This window comes from Platichthys flesus, chromosome 6, assembly GCF_949316205.1.
Source record: "Platichthys flesus chromosome 6, fPlaFle2.1, whole genome shotgun sequence".
In the NCBI taxonomy this organism is placed as follows: Eukaryota; Metazoa; Chordata; class Actinopteri; order Pleuronectiformes; family Pleuronectidae; genus Platichthys; species Platichthys flesus.
This window is the reverse complement of record NC_084950.1, coordinates 18,449,093-18,461,666: the sequence shown is the minus strand read 5'-3', so window position 1 is coordinate 18,461,666 and position 12,574 is coordinate 18,449,093. Positions and strand designations below refer to the sequence as shown.

The following is a 12,574-nucleotide window of genomic DNA, read 5'->3' as shown; positions in this document are numbered from 1 at the left end:
ACCACAAGTTGGAATAATCAGATGTATTATTTACACAATTTTAAGCCTCTATAGAGACCAACAAAAATTGCCATTGCCGACTATATTTCAGGTCGTCAAGGCGGGAATTGGTTAAAGTTTTCAACTAGAAATAATCACGCCTCGGTTTGACCTCATAGGCTACGATACTGCCACTGCGAAGGGATAAAGGGGCTGATTTGCAGAGGGATGGTATAAAACATCTGCACAACCCTGTGCTAGGGTTTGTCAGTCGTATTGGCACCCCAAAGTAAGTAAAACCTGTTATGTTAAGGTGGTTAAACTGTAACTCGTCGTGTTTGCTCATTAATAGTCAGGTCAATTTAACTGAGATAGAAAAAAATTGATGTTTATATGGGATAAACAGATGTGGTTTAATATTTTAAGTGATTGTACTTAGTTTTGTAGGTGGGGCTAATTATTTCAATGTCGCCCCATTGACTATGCTTTGGATAACACCGGGAAGTAATTTGGCATGAGTACTTTAGTGTTGTAGTGTTAAGAGATTCACTTGTGGTCATACTGATTAACACCACAAGTTGGCTCATCAGATGTATTATTTACACAATTTTAAGCCTCTATAGAGACCAACAAAAATTGCCATTGCCGACTATATTTCAGGTCGTCAAGGCGGGAATTGGTTAAAGTTTTCAACTAGCAATAATCACGCCTCGGTTTGACCTCATAGGCTACGATACTGCCACTGCGAAGGGATAAAGAGGCTGATTTGCAGAGGGATGGTATAAAACATCTGCACAACCCTGTGCTAGGGTTTGTCAGTGCATATTGGGACCCCAGAGTAAGTGAAACCAGTTATGGTAAGGTGGTTATACTGTTACCCGTCGTGTTTGCTCATTAGTAGTCAGGTCAATTTAACTGAGATAGAAAAAAATTGATGTTTAAATGGGAAAAACAGATGATGTTTAATATTTTAAGTGATTGTACTTAGTTTGGTAGGTGTGGCTAAATATTTCAATGTCACCCCAGTGACTATGCTTTGGATAACACCGGAAAGTAATTTGACGTGAGTACTTCGGGTTGTATTGTTAAGAGATTCACCTGTGGTCATACTGATTAACACCACAAGTTGGCTCATCAGATGTATTATTTACACAATTTTAAGCCTCTATAGAGACCAACAAAAATTGCCATTGCCGACTATATTTCAGGTCATCAAGGCGGGAATTGGTTAAAGTTTTCAACTAGCAATAATCACGCCTCGGTTTGACCTCATAGGCTACGATACTGCCACTGCGAAGGGATAAAGGGGCTGATTTGCAGAGGGATGGTATAAAACATCTGCACAACCCTGTGCTAGGGTTTGTCAGTCGTATTGGCACCCCAAAGTAAGTAAAACCTGTTATGTTAAGGTGGTTATACTGTTACCCATCGTGTTTGCTCATTAGTAGTCAGGTCAATTTAACTGAGATAGAAAGAAATTGATGTTTCAATGGGATTAACAGATGATGTTTAATATTTTAAGTGATTGTACTTAGTTTGGTAGGTGTGGCTAAATATTTCAATGTCACCCCAGTGACTATGCTTTGGATAACACCGGAAAGTAATTTGACGTGAGTACTTCGGGTTGTATTGTTAAGAGATTCACCTGTGGTCATACTGATTAACACCACAAGTTGGCTCATCAGATGTATTATTTACACAATTTTAAGCCTCTATAGAGACCAACAAAAATTGCCATTGCCGACTATATTTCAGGTCGTCAAGGCGGGAATTGGTTAAAGTTTTCAACTAGCAATAATCACGCCTCGGTTTGACCTCATAGGCTACGATACTGCCACTGCGAAGGGATAAAGAGGCTGATTTGCAGAGGGATGGTATAAAACATCTGCACAACCCTGTGCTAGGGTTTGTCAGTGCATATTGGGACCCCAGAGTAAGTGAAACCAGTTATGTTAAGGTGGTTATACTGTTACCCGTCGTGTTTGCTCATTAGTAGTCAGGTCAATTTAACTGAGAAAGAAAAAAATTGATGTTTAAATGGGATAAGCAGATGATGTTTAATATATTAAGTGATTGTACTTAGTTTGGTAGGTGGGGCTAATTATTTCAATGTCGCCCCATTGACTATGCTTTGGATAACACCGGAAAGTAAGTTGGCATAAGTACTTTAGTGTTGTAGTGTTAAGAGATTCACTTGTGGTCATACTGATTAACACCACAAGTTGGCTCATCGGATGTATTATTTACACAATTTTAAGCCTCTATAGAGACCAACAAAAATTGCCATTGCCGACTATATTTCAGGTCGTCAAGGCGGGAATTGGTGTAAGTTTTCAACTAGCAATAATCACGCCTCGGTTTGACCTCATACGCTACGATACCGCCACTGCGAAGGGATAAAGAGGCTGATTTGCAGAGGGATGGTATAAAACATCTGCACAACCCTGTGCTAGGGTTTGTCAGTCGTATTGGCACCCCAAAGTAAGTAAAACCTGTTATGTTAAGGTGGTAAAACTGTTACTGGTCGTGTTTGCTCATTAATAGTCAGGTCAATGTAACTGAGATAGAAAAAAATTGATGTTTATATGGGATAAACAGATGTGGTTTAATATTTTAAGTGATTGTACTTAGTTTTGTAGGTGGGGCTAATTATTTCAATGTCGCCCCATTGACTATGCTTTGGATAACACGGGGAAGTAATTTGGCATGAGTACTTTAGTAGTGTATTGTTAAGAGATTCACTTGTGGTCATACTGATTAACACCACAAGTTGGCTCATCAGATGTATTATTTACACGATTTTAAGCCTCTATAGAGACCAACAAAAATTGCCATTGCCGACTATATTTCAGGTCGTCAAGGCGGGAATTGGTTAAAGTTTTCAACTAGCAATAATCACGCCTCGGTATGACCTCATAGGCTACGATACTGCCACTGCGAAGGGATAAAGAGGCTGATTTGCAGAGGGATGGTATAAAACATCTGCACAACCCTGTGCTAGGGTTTGTCAGTGCATATTGGGACCCCAGAGTAAGTGAAACCAGTTATGTTAAGGTGGTTATACTGTTACCCGTCGTGTTTGCTCATTAATAGTCAGGTCAATTTAACTGAGATAGAAAAAAGTTGATGTTTAAATTGGATAAACAGATGATGTTTAATATTTTAAGTGATTGTACTTAGTTTGGTAGGTGGGGCTAATTATTTCAATGTCGCCCCAGTGACTATGCTTTGGAAAACACCGGAGAGTAATTTGGCATGAGTACTTTAGTAGTGTATTGTTAAGAGATTCACTTGTGGTCATACTGATTAACAACACAAGTTGGCTCATAAGATGTATTATTTACACAATTTTAAGCCTCTATAGAGACCAACAAAAATTGCCATTGCCGACTATATTTCAGGTCGTCAAGGCGGGAATTGGTTAAAGTTTTCAACTAGCAATAATCACGCCTCGGTTTGACCTCATAGGCTACGATACAGCCACTGCGAAGGGATAAAGAGGCTGATTTGCAGAGGGATGGTATAAAACATCTGCACAACCCTGTGCTAGGGTTTGTCAGTCGTATTGGCACCCCAAAGTAAGTAAAACATGTTATGTTAAGGTGGTTATACTGTTACCCATCGTGTTTGCTCATTAGTAGTCAGGTCAATTTAACTGAGATAGAAAGAAATTGATGTTTCAATGGGATTAACAGATGATGTTTAATATTTTAAGTGATTGTACTTAGTTTGGTAGGTGTGGCTAAATATTTCAATGTCACCCCAGTGACTATGCTTTGGATAACACCGGAAAGTAATTTGACGTGAGTACTTCGGGTTGTATTGTTAAGAGATTCACCTGTGGTCATACTGATTAACACCACAAGTTGGCTCATCAGATGTATTATTTACACAATTTTAAGCCTCTATAGAGACCAACAAAAATTGCCATTGCCGACTATATTTCAGGTCGTCAAGGCGGGAATTGGTTAAAGTTTTCAACTAGCAATAATCACGCCTCGGTTTGACCTCATAGGCTACGATACTGCCACTGCGAAGGGATAAAGAGGCTGATTTGCAGAGGGATGGTATAAAACATCTGCACAACCCTGTGCTAGGGTTTGTCAGTGCATATTGGGACCCCAGAGTAAGTGAAACCAGTTATGTTAAGGTGGTTATACTGTTACCCGTCGTGTTTGCTCATTAGTAGTCAGGTCAATTTAACTGAGAAAGAAAAAAATTGATGTTTAAATGGGATAAGCAGATGATGTTTAATATATTAAGTGATTGTACTTAGTTTGGTAGGTGGGGCTAATTATTTCAATGTCGCCCCATTGACTATGCTTTGGATAACACCGGAAAGTAAGTTGGCATAAGTACTTTAGTGTTGTAGTGTTAAGAGATTCACTTGTGGTCATACTGATTAACACCACAAGTTGGCTCATCGGATGTATTATTTACACAATTTTAAGCCTCTATAGAGACCAACAAAAATTGCCATTGCCGACTATATTTCAGGTCGTCAAGGCGGGAATTGGTGTAAGTTTTCAACTAGCAATAATCACGCCTCGGTTTGACCTCATACGCTACGATACCGCCACTGCGAAGGGATAAAGAGGCTGATTTGCAGAGGGATGGTATAAAACATCTGCACAACCCTGTGCTAGGGTTTGTCAGTCGTATTGGCACCCCAAAGTAAGTAAAACCTGTTATGTTAAGGTGGTAAAACTGTTACTGGTCGTGTTTGCTCATTAATAGTCAGGTCAATGTAACTGAGATAGAAAAAAATTGATGTTTATATGGGATAAACAGATGTGGTTTAATATTTTAAGTGATTGTACTTAGTTTTGTAGGTGGGGCTAATTATTTCAATGTCGCCCCATTGACTATGCTTTGGATAACACGGGGAAGTAATTTGGCATGAGTACTTTAGTAGTGTATTGTTAAGAGATTCACTTGTGGTCATACTGATTAACACCACAAGTTGGCTCATCAGATGTATTATTTACACGATTTTAAGCCTCTATAGAGACCAACAAAAATTGCCATTGCCGACTATATTTCAGGTCGTCAAGGCGGGAATTGGTTAAAGTTTTCAACTAGCAATAATCACGCCTCGGTATGACCTCATAGGCTACGATACTGCCACTGCGAAGGGATAAAGAGGCTGATTTGCAGAGGGATGGTATAAAACATCTGCACAACCCTGTGCTAGGGTTTGTCAGTGCATATTGGGACCCCAGAGTAAGTGAAACCAGTTATGTTAAGGTGGTTATACTGTTACCCGTCGTGTTTGCTCATTAATAGTCAGGTCAATTTAACTGAGATAGAAAAAAGTTGATGTTTAAATTGGATAAACAGATGATGTTTAATATTTTAAGTGATTGTACTTAGTTTGGTAGGTGGGGCTAATTATTTCAATGTCGCCCCAGTGACTATGCTTTGGAAAACACCGGAGAGTAATTTGGCATGAGTACTTTAGTAGTGTATTGTTAAGAGATTCACTTGTGGTCATACTGATTAACAACACAAGTTGGCTCATAAGATGTATTATTTACACAATTTTAAGCCTCTATAGAGACCAACAAAAATTGCCATTGCCGACTATATTTCAGGTCGTCAAGGCGGGAATTGGTTAAAGTTTTCAACTAGCAATAATCACGCCTCGGTTTGACCTCATAGGCTACGATACAGCCACTGCGAAGGGATAAAGAGGCTGATTTGCAGAGGGATGGTATAAAACATCTGCACAACCCTGTGCTAGGGTTTGTCAGTCGTATTGGCACCCCAAAGTAAGTAAAACATGTTATGTTAAGGTGGTTATACTGTTACCCATCGTGTTTGCTCATTAGTAGTCAGGTCAATTTAACTGAGATAGAAAGAAATTGATGTTTCAATGGGATTAACAGATGATGTTTAATATTTTAAGTGATTGTACTTAGTTTGGTAGGTGTGGCTAAATATTTCAATGTCACCCCAGTGACTATGCTTTGGATAACACCGGAAAGTAATTTGACGTGAGTACTTCGGGTTGTATTGTTAAGAGATTCACCTGTGGTCATACTGATTAACACCACAAGTTGGCTCATCAGATGTATTATTTACACAATTTTAAGCCTCTATAGAGACCAACAAAAATTGCCATTGCCGACTATATTTCAGGTCGTCAAGGCGGGAATTGGTTAAAGTTTTCAACTAGCAATAATCACGCCTCGGTTTGACCTCATAGGCTACGATACTGCCACTGCGAAGGGATAAAGAGGCTGATTTGCAGAGGGATGGTATAAAACATCTGCACAACCCTGTGCTAGGGTTTGTCAGTGCATATTGGGACCCCAGAGTAAGTGAAACCAGTTATGTTAAGGTGGTTATACTGTTACCCGTCGTGTTTGCTCATTAGTAGTCAGGTCAATTTAACTGAGAAAGAAAAAAATTGATGTTTAAATGGGATAAGCAGATGATGTTTAATATATTAAGTGATTGTACTTAGTTTGGTAGGTGGGGCTAATTATTTCAATGTCGCCCCATTGACTATGCTTTGGATAACACCGGAAAGTAAGTTGGCATAAGTACTTTAGTGTTGTAGTGTTAAGAGATTCACTTGTGGTCATACTGATTAACACCACAAGTTGGCTCATCGGATGTATTATTTACACAATTTTAAGCCTCTATAGAGACCAACAAAAATTGCCATTGCCGACTATATTTCAGGTCGTCAAGGCGGGAATTGGTGTAAGTTTTCAACTAGCAATAATCACGCCTCGGTTTGACCTCATACGCTACGATACCGCCACTGCGAAGGGATAAAGAGGCTGATTTGCAGAGGGATGGTATAAAACATCTGCACAACCCTGTGCTAGGGTTTGTCAGTCGTATTGGCACCCCAAAGTAAGTAAAACCTGTTATGTTAAGGTGGTAAAACTGTTACTGGTCGTGTTTGCTCATTAATAGTCAGGTCAATGTAACTGAGATAGAAAAAAATTGATGTTTATATGGGATAAACAGATGTGGTTTAATATTTTAAGTGATTGTACTTAGTTTTGTAGGTGGGGCTAATTATTTCAATGTCGCCCCATTGACTATGCTTTGGATAACACGGGGAAGTAATTTGGCATGAGTACTTTAGTAGTGTATTGTTAAGAGATTCACTTGTGGTCATACTGATTAACACCACAAGTTGGCTCATCAGATGTATTATTTACACGATTTTAAGCCTCTATAGAGACCAACAAAAATTGCCATTGCCGACTATATTTCAGGTCGTCAAGGCGGGAATTGGTTAAAGTTTTCAACTAGCAATAATCACGCCTCGGTATGACCTCATAGGCTACGATACTGCCACTGCGAAGGGATAAAGAGGCTGATTTGCAGAGGGATGGTATAAAACATCTGCACAACCCTGTGCTAGGGTTTGTCAGTGCATATTGGGACCCCAGAGTAAGTGAAACCAGTTATGTTAAGGTGGTTATACTGTTACCCGTCGTGTTTGCTCATTAATAGTCAGGTCAATTTAACTGAGATAGAAAAAAGTTGATGTTTAAATTGGATAAACAGATGATGTTTAATATTTTAAGTGATTGTACTTAGTTTGGTAGGTGGGGCTAATTATTTCAATGTCGCCCCAGTGACTATGCTTTGGAAAACACCGGAGAGTAATTTGGCATGAGTACTTTAGTAGTGTATTGTTAAGAGATTCACTTGTGGTCATACTGATTAACAACACAAGTTGGCTCATAAGATGTATTATTTACACAATTTTAAGCCTCTATAGAGACCAACAAAAATTGCCATTGCCGACTATATTTCAGGTCGTCAAGGCGGGAATTGGTTAAAGTTTTCAACTAGCAATAATCACGCCTCGGTTTGACCTCATAGGCTACGATACTGCCACTGCGAAGGGATAAAGAGGCTGATTTGCAGAGGGATGGTATAAAACATCTGCACAACCCTGTGCTAGGGTTTGTCAGTCGTATTGGCACCCCAAAGTAAGTAAAACATGTTATGTTAAGGTGGTAAAACTGTTACTGGTCGTGTTTGCTCATTAATAGTCAGGTCAATGTAACTGAGATAGAAAAAAATTGATGTTTAAATGGGATAAACAGATGATGTTTAATATTTTAAGTGATTGTACTTAGCTTTGTAGGTGGGGCTAATTATTTCAATGTCGCCCCAGTGACTTTGCTTTGTATAACACCGGAAAGTAATTTAGCGTGAGTACTTTAGTAGTGTATTGTTAAGAGATTCACTTGGGGTCTTAGTGATTAACACCACAAGTTGGTTCATCAGATGTATTATTTACACAATTTTAAGCCTCTATAGAGACCAACAAAAATTGCCATTGCCGACTATATTTCAGGTCGTCAAGGCGGGAATTGGTTAAAGTTTTCAACTAGCAATAATCACGCCTTGGTTTGACCTCATAGGCAACGATACTGCCACTGCGAAGGGATAAAGAGGCTGATTTGCAGAGGGATGGTATAAAACATCTGCACAACCCTGTGCTAGGGTTTGTCAGTGCATATTGGGACCCCAGAGTAAGTGAAACCAGTTATGTTAAGGTGGTTATACTGTTACCCGTCGTGTTTGCTCATTAATAGTCAGGTCAATTTAACTGAGATAGAAAAAAATTGATGTTTAAATTGGATAAACAGATGATGTTTAATATTTTAAGTGATTGTACTTAGTTTGGTAGGTGGGGCTAATTATTTCAATGTCGCCCCAGTGACTATGCTTTGGATAACACCGGAAAGTAATTTGACGTGAGTACTTCGGATTGTATTGTTAAGAGATTCACCTGTGGTCATACTGATTAACACCACAAGTTGGCTCATCAGATGTATTATTTACACAATTTTAAGCCTCTATAGAGACCAACAAAAATTGCCATTGCAGACTATATTTCAGGTCGTCAAGGCGGGAATTGGTTAAAGTTTTCAACTAGCAATAATCACGCCTCGGTTTGACCTCATAGGCTACGATACTGCCACTGCGAAGGGATAAAGGGGCTGATTTGCAGAGGGATGGTATAAAACATCTGCACAACCCTGTGCTAGGGTTTGTCAATCATATTGGCACCCCAAAGTAAGTAAAACCTGTTATGTTAAGGTGGTTAAACTGTAACTCGTCGTGTTTGCTCATTAATAGTCAGGTCAATTTAACTGAGATAGAAAAAAATTGATGTTTATATGGGATAAACAGATGTGGTTTAATATTTTAAGTGATTGTACTTAGTTTTGTAGGTGGGGCTAATTATTTCAATGTCGCCCCATTGACTATGCTTTGGATAACACCGGAAAGTAATTTGGCATGAATACTTTAGTGTTGTAGTGTTAAGAGATTCACTTGTGGTCATACTGATTAACACCACAAGTTGGCTCATCAGATGTATTATTTACACAATTTTAAGCCTCTATAGAGACCAACAAAAATTGCCATTGCCGACTATATTTCAGGTCGTCAAGGCGGGAATTGGTTAAAGTTTTCAACTAGCAATAATCACGCCTCGGTTTGACCTCATAGGCTACGATACTGCCACTGCGAAGGGATAAAGAGGCTGATTTGCAGAGGGATGGTATAAAACATCTGCACAACCCTGTGCTAGGGTTTGTCAGTGCATATTGGGACCCCAGAGTAAGTGAAACCAGTTATGTTAAGGTGGTTATACTGTTACCCGTCGTGTTTGCTCATTAGTAGTCAGGTCAATTTAACTGAGATAGAAAAAAATTGATGTTTAAATGGGATAAACAGATGATGTTTAATATTTTAAGTGATTGTACTTAGTTTGGTAGGTGTGGCTAAATATTTCAATGTCACCCCAGTGACTATGCTTTGGATAACACCGGAAAGTAATTTGACGTGAGTACTTCGGGTTGTATTGTTAAGAGATTCACCTGTGGTCATACTGATTAACACCACAAGTTGGAATAATCAGATGTATTATTTACACAATTTTAAGCCTCTATAGAGACCAACAAAAATTGCCATTGCCGACTATATTTCAGGTCGTCAAGGCGGGAATTGGTGTAAGTTTTCAACTAGCAATAATCACGCCTCGGTTTGACCTCATAGGCTACGATACTGCCACTGCGAAGGGATAAAGGGGCTGATTTGCAGAGGGATGGTATAAAACATCTGCACAACCCTGTGCTAGGGTTTGTCAGTCGTATTGGCACCCCAAAGTAAGTAAAACCTGTTATGTTAAGGTGGTTATACTGTTACCCGTCGTGTTTGCTCATTAGTAGTCAGGTCAATTTAACTGAGATAGAAAGAAATTGATGTTTCAATGGGATTAACAGATGATGTTTAATATTTTAAGTGATTGTACTTAGTTTGGTAGGTGTGGCTAAATATTTCAATGTCACCCCAGTGACTATGCTTTGGATAACACCGGAAAGTAATTTGACTTGAGTACTTCGGGTTGTATTGTTAAGAGATTCACCTGTGGTCATACTGATTAACACCACAAGTTGGCTCATCAGATGTATTATTTACACAATTTTAAGCCTCTATAGAGACCAACAAAAATTGCCATTGGCGACTATATTTCAGGTCGTCAAGGCGGGAATTGGTTAAAGTTTTCAACTAGCAATAATCACGCCTCGGTTTGACCTCATAGGCTACGATACTGCCACTGCGAGGGATAGAGGATTGGCAGAGGGATGGTATAAAACATCTGCACAACCCTGTGCTAGGGTTTGTCAGTCGTATTGGCACCCCAAAGTAAGTAAAACCTGTTATGTTAAGGTGGTTAAACTGTTACTCGTCGTGTTTGCTCATTAATAGTCAGGTCAATTTAACTGAGATAGAAAAAAATTGATGTTTATATGGGATAAACAGATGTGGTTTAATATTTTAAGTGATTGTACTTAGTTTTGTAGGTGGGGCTAATTATTTCAATGTCGCCCCAGTGACTTTGCTTTGGATAACACCTGAAAGTAATTTGGCGTGAGTACTTTAGTAGTGTATTGTTAAGAGATTCACTTGTGGTCATACTGATTAATACCACAAGTTGGCTCATAAGATGTATTATTTACACAATTTTAAGCCTCTATAGAGACCAACAAAAATTGCCATTGCCGACTATATTTCAGGTCATCAAGGCGGGAATTGGTTAAAGTTTTCAACTAGCAATAATCACGCCTCGGTTTGACCTCATAGGCTACGATACTGCCACTGCGAAAGGATAAAGAGGCTGATTTGCAGAGGGATGGTATAAAACATCTGCACAACCCTGTGCTAGGGTTTGTCAGTGCATATTGGGACCCCAGAGTAAGTGAAACCAGTTATGTTAAGGTGGTTATACTGTTACCCGTCGTGTTTGCTCATTAGTAGTCAGGTCAATTTAACTGAGAAAGAAAAAAATTGATGTTTAAATGGGATAAGCAGATGATGTTTAATATATTAAGTGATTGTACTTAGTTTGGTAGGCGGGGCTAATTATTTCAATGTCGCCCCAGTGACTATGCTTTGGAAAACACCGGAGAGTAGTAAAATGAGTACTTTAGTAGTGTATTGTTAAGAGATTCACTTGTGGTCATACTGATTAACACCACAAGTTGGCTCATCAGATGTATTATTTACACAATTTTAAGCCTCTATAGAGACCAACAAAAATTGCCATTGCCGACTATATTTCAGGTCGTCAAGGCGGGAATTGGTTAAAGTTTTCAACTAGCAATAATCACGCCTCGGTTTGACCTCATAGGCTACGATACTGCCACTGCGAAGGGATAAAAGGGCTGATTTGCAGAGGGATGGTATAAAACATCTGCACAACCCTGTGTTAGTGTTTGTCAGTCGTATTGGCACCCCAAAGTAAGTAAAACCTGTTATGTTAAGGTGGTTAAACTGTTACTCGTCGTGTTTGCTCATTAATAGTCAGGTCAATTTAACTGAGATAGAAAAAAATTGATGTTTAAATTGGATAAACAGATGATGTTTAATATTTTAAGTGATTGTACTTAGTTTGGTAGGCGGGGCTAATTATTTCAATGTCGCCCCAGTGACTATGCTTTGGAAAACACCGGAGAGTAGTAAAATGAGTACTTTAGTAGTGTATTGTTAAGAGATTCACTTGTGGTCATACTGATTAACACCACAAGTTGGCTCATCAGCTGTATTATTTACACAATTTTAAGCCTCTATAGAGACCAACAAAAATTGCCATTGCCGACTATATTTCAGGTCGGCAAGGCGGGAATTGGTTAAAGTTTTCAACTAGCAATAATCACGCCTCGGTATGACCTCATAGGCTACGATACTGCCACTGCTAAGGGATAAAGAGGCTGATTTGCAGAGGGATGGTATAAAACATCTGCACAACCCTGTGCTAGGGTTTGTCAGTGCATATTGGGACCCCAGAGTAAGTGAAACCAGTTATGTTAAGGTGGTTATACTGTTACCCGTCGTGTTTGCTCATTAATAGTCAGGTCAATTTAACTGAGATAGAAAAAAATTGATGTTTAAATTGGATAAACAGATGATGTTTAATATTTTAAGTGATTGTACTTAGTTTGGTAGGTGGGGCTAATTATTTCAATGTCGCCCCAGTGACTATGCTTTGGATAACACCGGAAAGTAATTTGACGTGAGTACTTCGGATTGTATTGTTAAGAGA

At 39.0% G+C, this 12,574-nt stretch overlaps 23 non-coding genes across 23 annotated transcripts; all 23 read right to left on the bottom strand.

The window, feature by feature from the left end:
* Positions 1-45: 45 nt before the first annotated feature.
* On the bottom strand, positions 46-185 carry LOC133955967 (U4 spliceosomal RNA). The gene has a single exon (XR_009921010.1). It is a non-coding gene; the product is annotated as a U4 spliceosomal RNA (small nuclear RNA).
* A 408-nt stretch (positions 186-593) lies between these two features.
* On the bottom strand, positions 594-733 carry LOC133955874 (U4 spliceosomal RNA). The gene has a single exon (XR_009920922.1). It is a non-coding gene; the product is annotated as a U4 spliceosomal RNA (small nuclear RNA).
* Positions 734-1,141: 408 nt separating this feature from the next.
* On the bottom strand, positions 1,142-1,281 carry LOC133955931 (U4 spliceosomal RNA). The gene has a single exon (XR_009920977.1). It is a non-coding gene; the product is annotated as a U4 spliceosomal RNA (small nuclear RNA).
* A 407-nt stretch (positions 1,282-1,688) lies between these two features.
* On the bottom strand, positions 1,689-1,828 carry LOC133955873 (U4 spliceosomal RNA). The gene has a single exon (XR_009920921.1). It is a non-coding gene; the product is annotated as a U4 spliceosomal RNA (small nuclear RNA).
* Positions 1,829-2,237: 409 nt separating this feature from the next.
* LOC133955995 (U4 spliceosomal RNA) lies at positions 2,238-2,377 on the bottom strand. The gene has a single exon (XR_009921036.1). It is a non-coding gene; the product is annotated as a U4 spliceosomal RNA (small nuclear RNA).
* A 408-nt stretch (positions 2,378-2,785) lies between these two features.
* Positions 2,786-2,925, bottom strand: LOC133955914 (U4 spliceosomal RNA). Its single transcript, XR_009920961.1, has one exon. It is a non-coding gene; the product is annotated as a U4 spliceosomal RNA (small nuclear RNA).
* Positions 2,926-3,334: 409 nt separating this feature from the next.
* Positions 3,335-3,474, bottom strand: LOC133955936 (U4 spliceosomal RNA). The gene has a single exon (XR_009920982.1). It is a non-coding gene; the product is annotated as a U4 spliceosomal RNA (small nuclear RNA).
* A 407-nt stretch (positions 3,475-3,881) lies between these two features.
* On the bottom strand, positions 3,882-4,021 carry LOC133955872 (U4 spliceosomal RNA). The gene has a single exon (XR_009920920.1). It is a non-coding gene; the product is annotated as a U4 spliceosomal RNA (small nuclear RNA).
* Positions 4,022-4,430: 409 nt separating this feature from the next.
* On the bottom strand, positions 4,431-4,570 carry LOC133955994 (U4 spliceosomal RNA). The gene has a single exon (XR_009921035.1). It is a non-coding gene; the product is annotated as a U4 spliceosomal RNA (small nuclear RNA).
* A 408-nt stretch (positions 4,571-4,978) lies between these two features.
* Positions 4,979-5,118, bottom strand: LOC133955913 (U4 spliceosomal RNA). Its single transcript, XR_009920960.1, has one exon. It is a non-coding gene; the product is annotated as a U4 spliceosomal RNA (small nuclear RNA).
* Positions 5,119-5,527: 409 nt separating this feature from the next.
* On the bottom strand, positions 5,528-5,667 carry LOC133955934 (U4 spliceosomal RNA). Its single transcript, XR_009920980.1, has one exon. It is a non-coding gene; the product is annotated as a U4 spliceosomal RNA (small nuclear RNA).
* A 407-nt stretch (positions 5,668-6,074) lies between these two features.
* LOC133955871 (U4 spliceosomal RNA) lies at positions 6,075-6,214 on the bottom strand. The gene has a single exon (XR_009920919.1). It is a non-coding gene; the product is annotated as a U4 spliceosomal RNA (small nuclear RNA).
* A 409-nt stretch (positions 6,215-6,623) lies between these two features.
* On the bottom strand, positions 6,624-6,763 carry LOC133955997 (U4 spliceosomal RNA). The gene has a single exon (XR_009921038.1). It is a non-coding gene; the product is annotated as a U4 spliceosomal RNA (small nuclear RNA).
* A 408-nt stretch (positions 6,764-7,171) lies between these two features.
* Positions 7,172-7,311, bottom strand: LOC133955911 (U4 spliceosomal RNA). Its single transcript, XR_009920958.1, has one exon. It is a non-coding gene; the product is annotated as a U4 spliceosomal RNA (small nuclear RNA).
* Positions 7,312-7,720: 409 nt separating this feature from the next.
* LOC133955870 (U4 spliceosomal RNA) lies at positions 7,721-7,860 on the bottom strand. Its single transcript, XR_009920918.1, has one exon. It is a non-coding gene; the product is annotated as a U4 spliceosomal RNA (small nuclear RNA).
* Positions 7,861-8,268: 408 nt separating this feature from the next.
* On the bottom strand, positions 8,269-8,408 carry LOC133955946 (U4 spliceosomal RNA). Its single transcript, XR_009920991.1, has one exon. It is a non-coding gene; the product is annotated as a U4 spliceosomal RNA (small nuclear RNA).
* A 408-nt stretch (positions 8,409-8,816) lies between these two features.
* LOC133955960 (U4 spliceosomal RNA) lies at positions 8,817-8,956 on the bottom strand. The gene has a single exon (XR_009921004.1). It is a non-coding gene; the product is annotated as a U4 spliceosomal RNA (small nuclear RNA).
* A 408-nt stretch (positions 8,957-9,364) lies between these two features.
* On the bottom strand, positions 9,365-9,504 carry LOC133955869 (U4 spliceosomal RNA). The gene has a single exon (XR_009920917.1). It is a non-coding gene; the product is annotated as a U4 spliceosomal RNA (small nuclear RNA).
* Positions 9,505-9,913: 409 nt separating this feature from the next.
* On the bottom strand, positions 9,914-10,053 carry LOC133955928 (U4 spliceosomal RNA). Its single transcript, XR_009920974.1, has one exon. It is a non-coding gene; the product is annotated as a U4 spliceosomal RNA (small nuclear RNA).
* Positions 10,054-10,460: 407 nt separating this feature from the next.
* LOC133955980 (U4 spliceosomal RNA) lies at positions 10,461-10,599 on the bottom strand. Its single transcript, XR_009921022.1, has one exon. It is a non-coding gene; the product is annotated as a U4 spliceosomal RNA (small nuclear RNA).
* Positions 10,600-11,002: 403 nt separating this feature from the next.
* On the bottom strand, positions 11,003-11,142 carry LOC133956034 (U4 spliceosomal RNA). The gene has a single exon (XR_009921071.1). It is a non-coding gene; the product is annotated as a U4 spliceosomal RNA (small nuclear RNA).
* A 407-nt stretch (positions 11,143-11,549) lies between these two features.
* LOC133955867 (U4 spliceosomal RNA) lies at positions 11,550-11,689 on the bottom strand. The gene has a single exon (XR_009920916.1). It is a non-coding gene; the product is annotated as a U4 spliceosomal RNA (small nuclear RNA).
* Positions 11,690-12,095: 406 nt separating this feature from the next.
* Positions 12,096-12,235, bottom strand: LOC133956036 (U4 spliceosomal RNA). The gene has a single exon (XR_009921073.1). It is a non-coding gene; the product is annotated as a U4 spliceosomal RNA (small nuclear RNA).
* Positions 12,236-12,574: the final 339 nt, after the last annotated feature.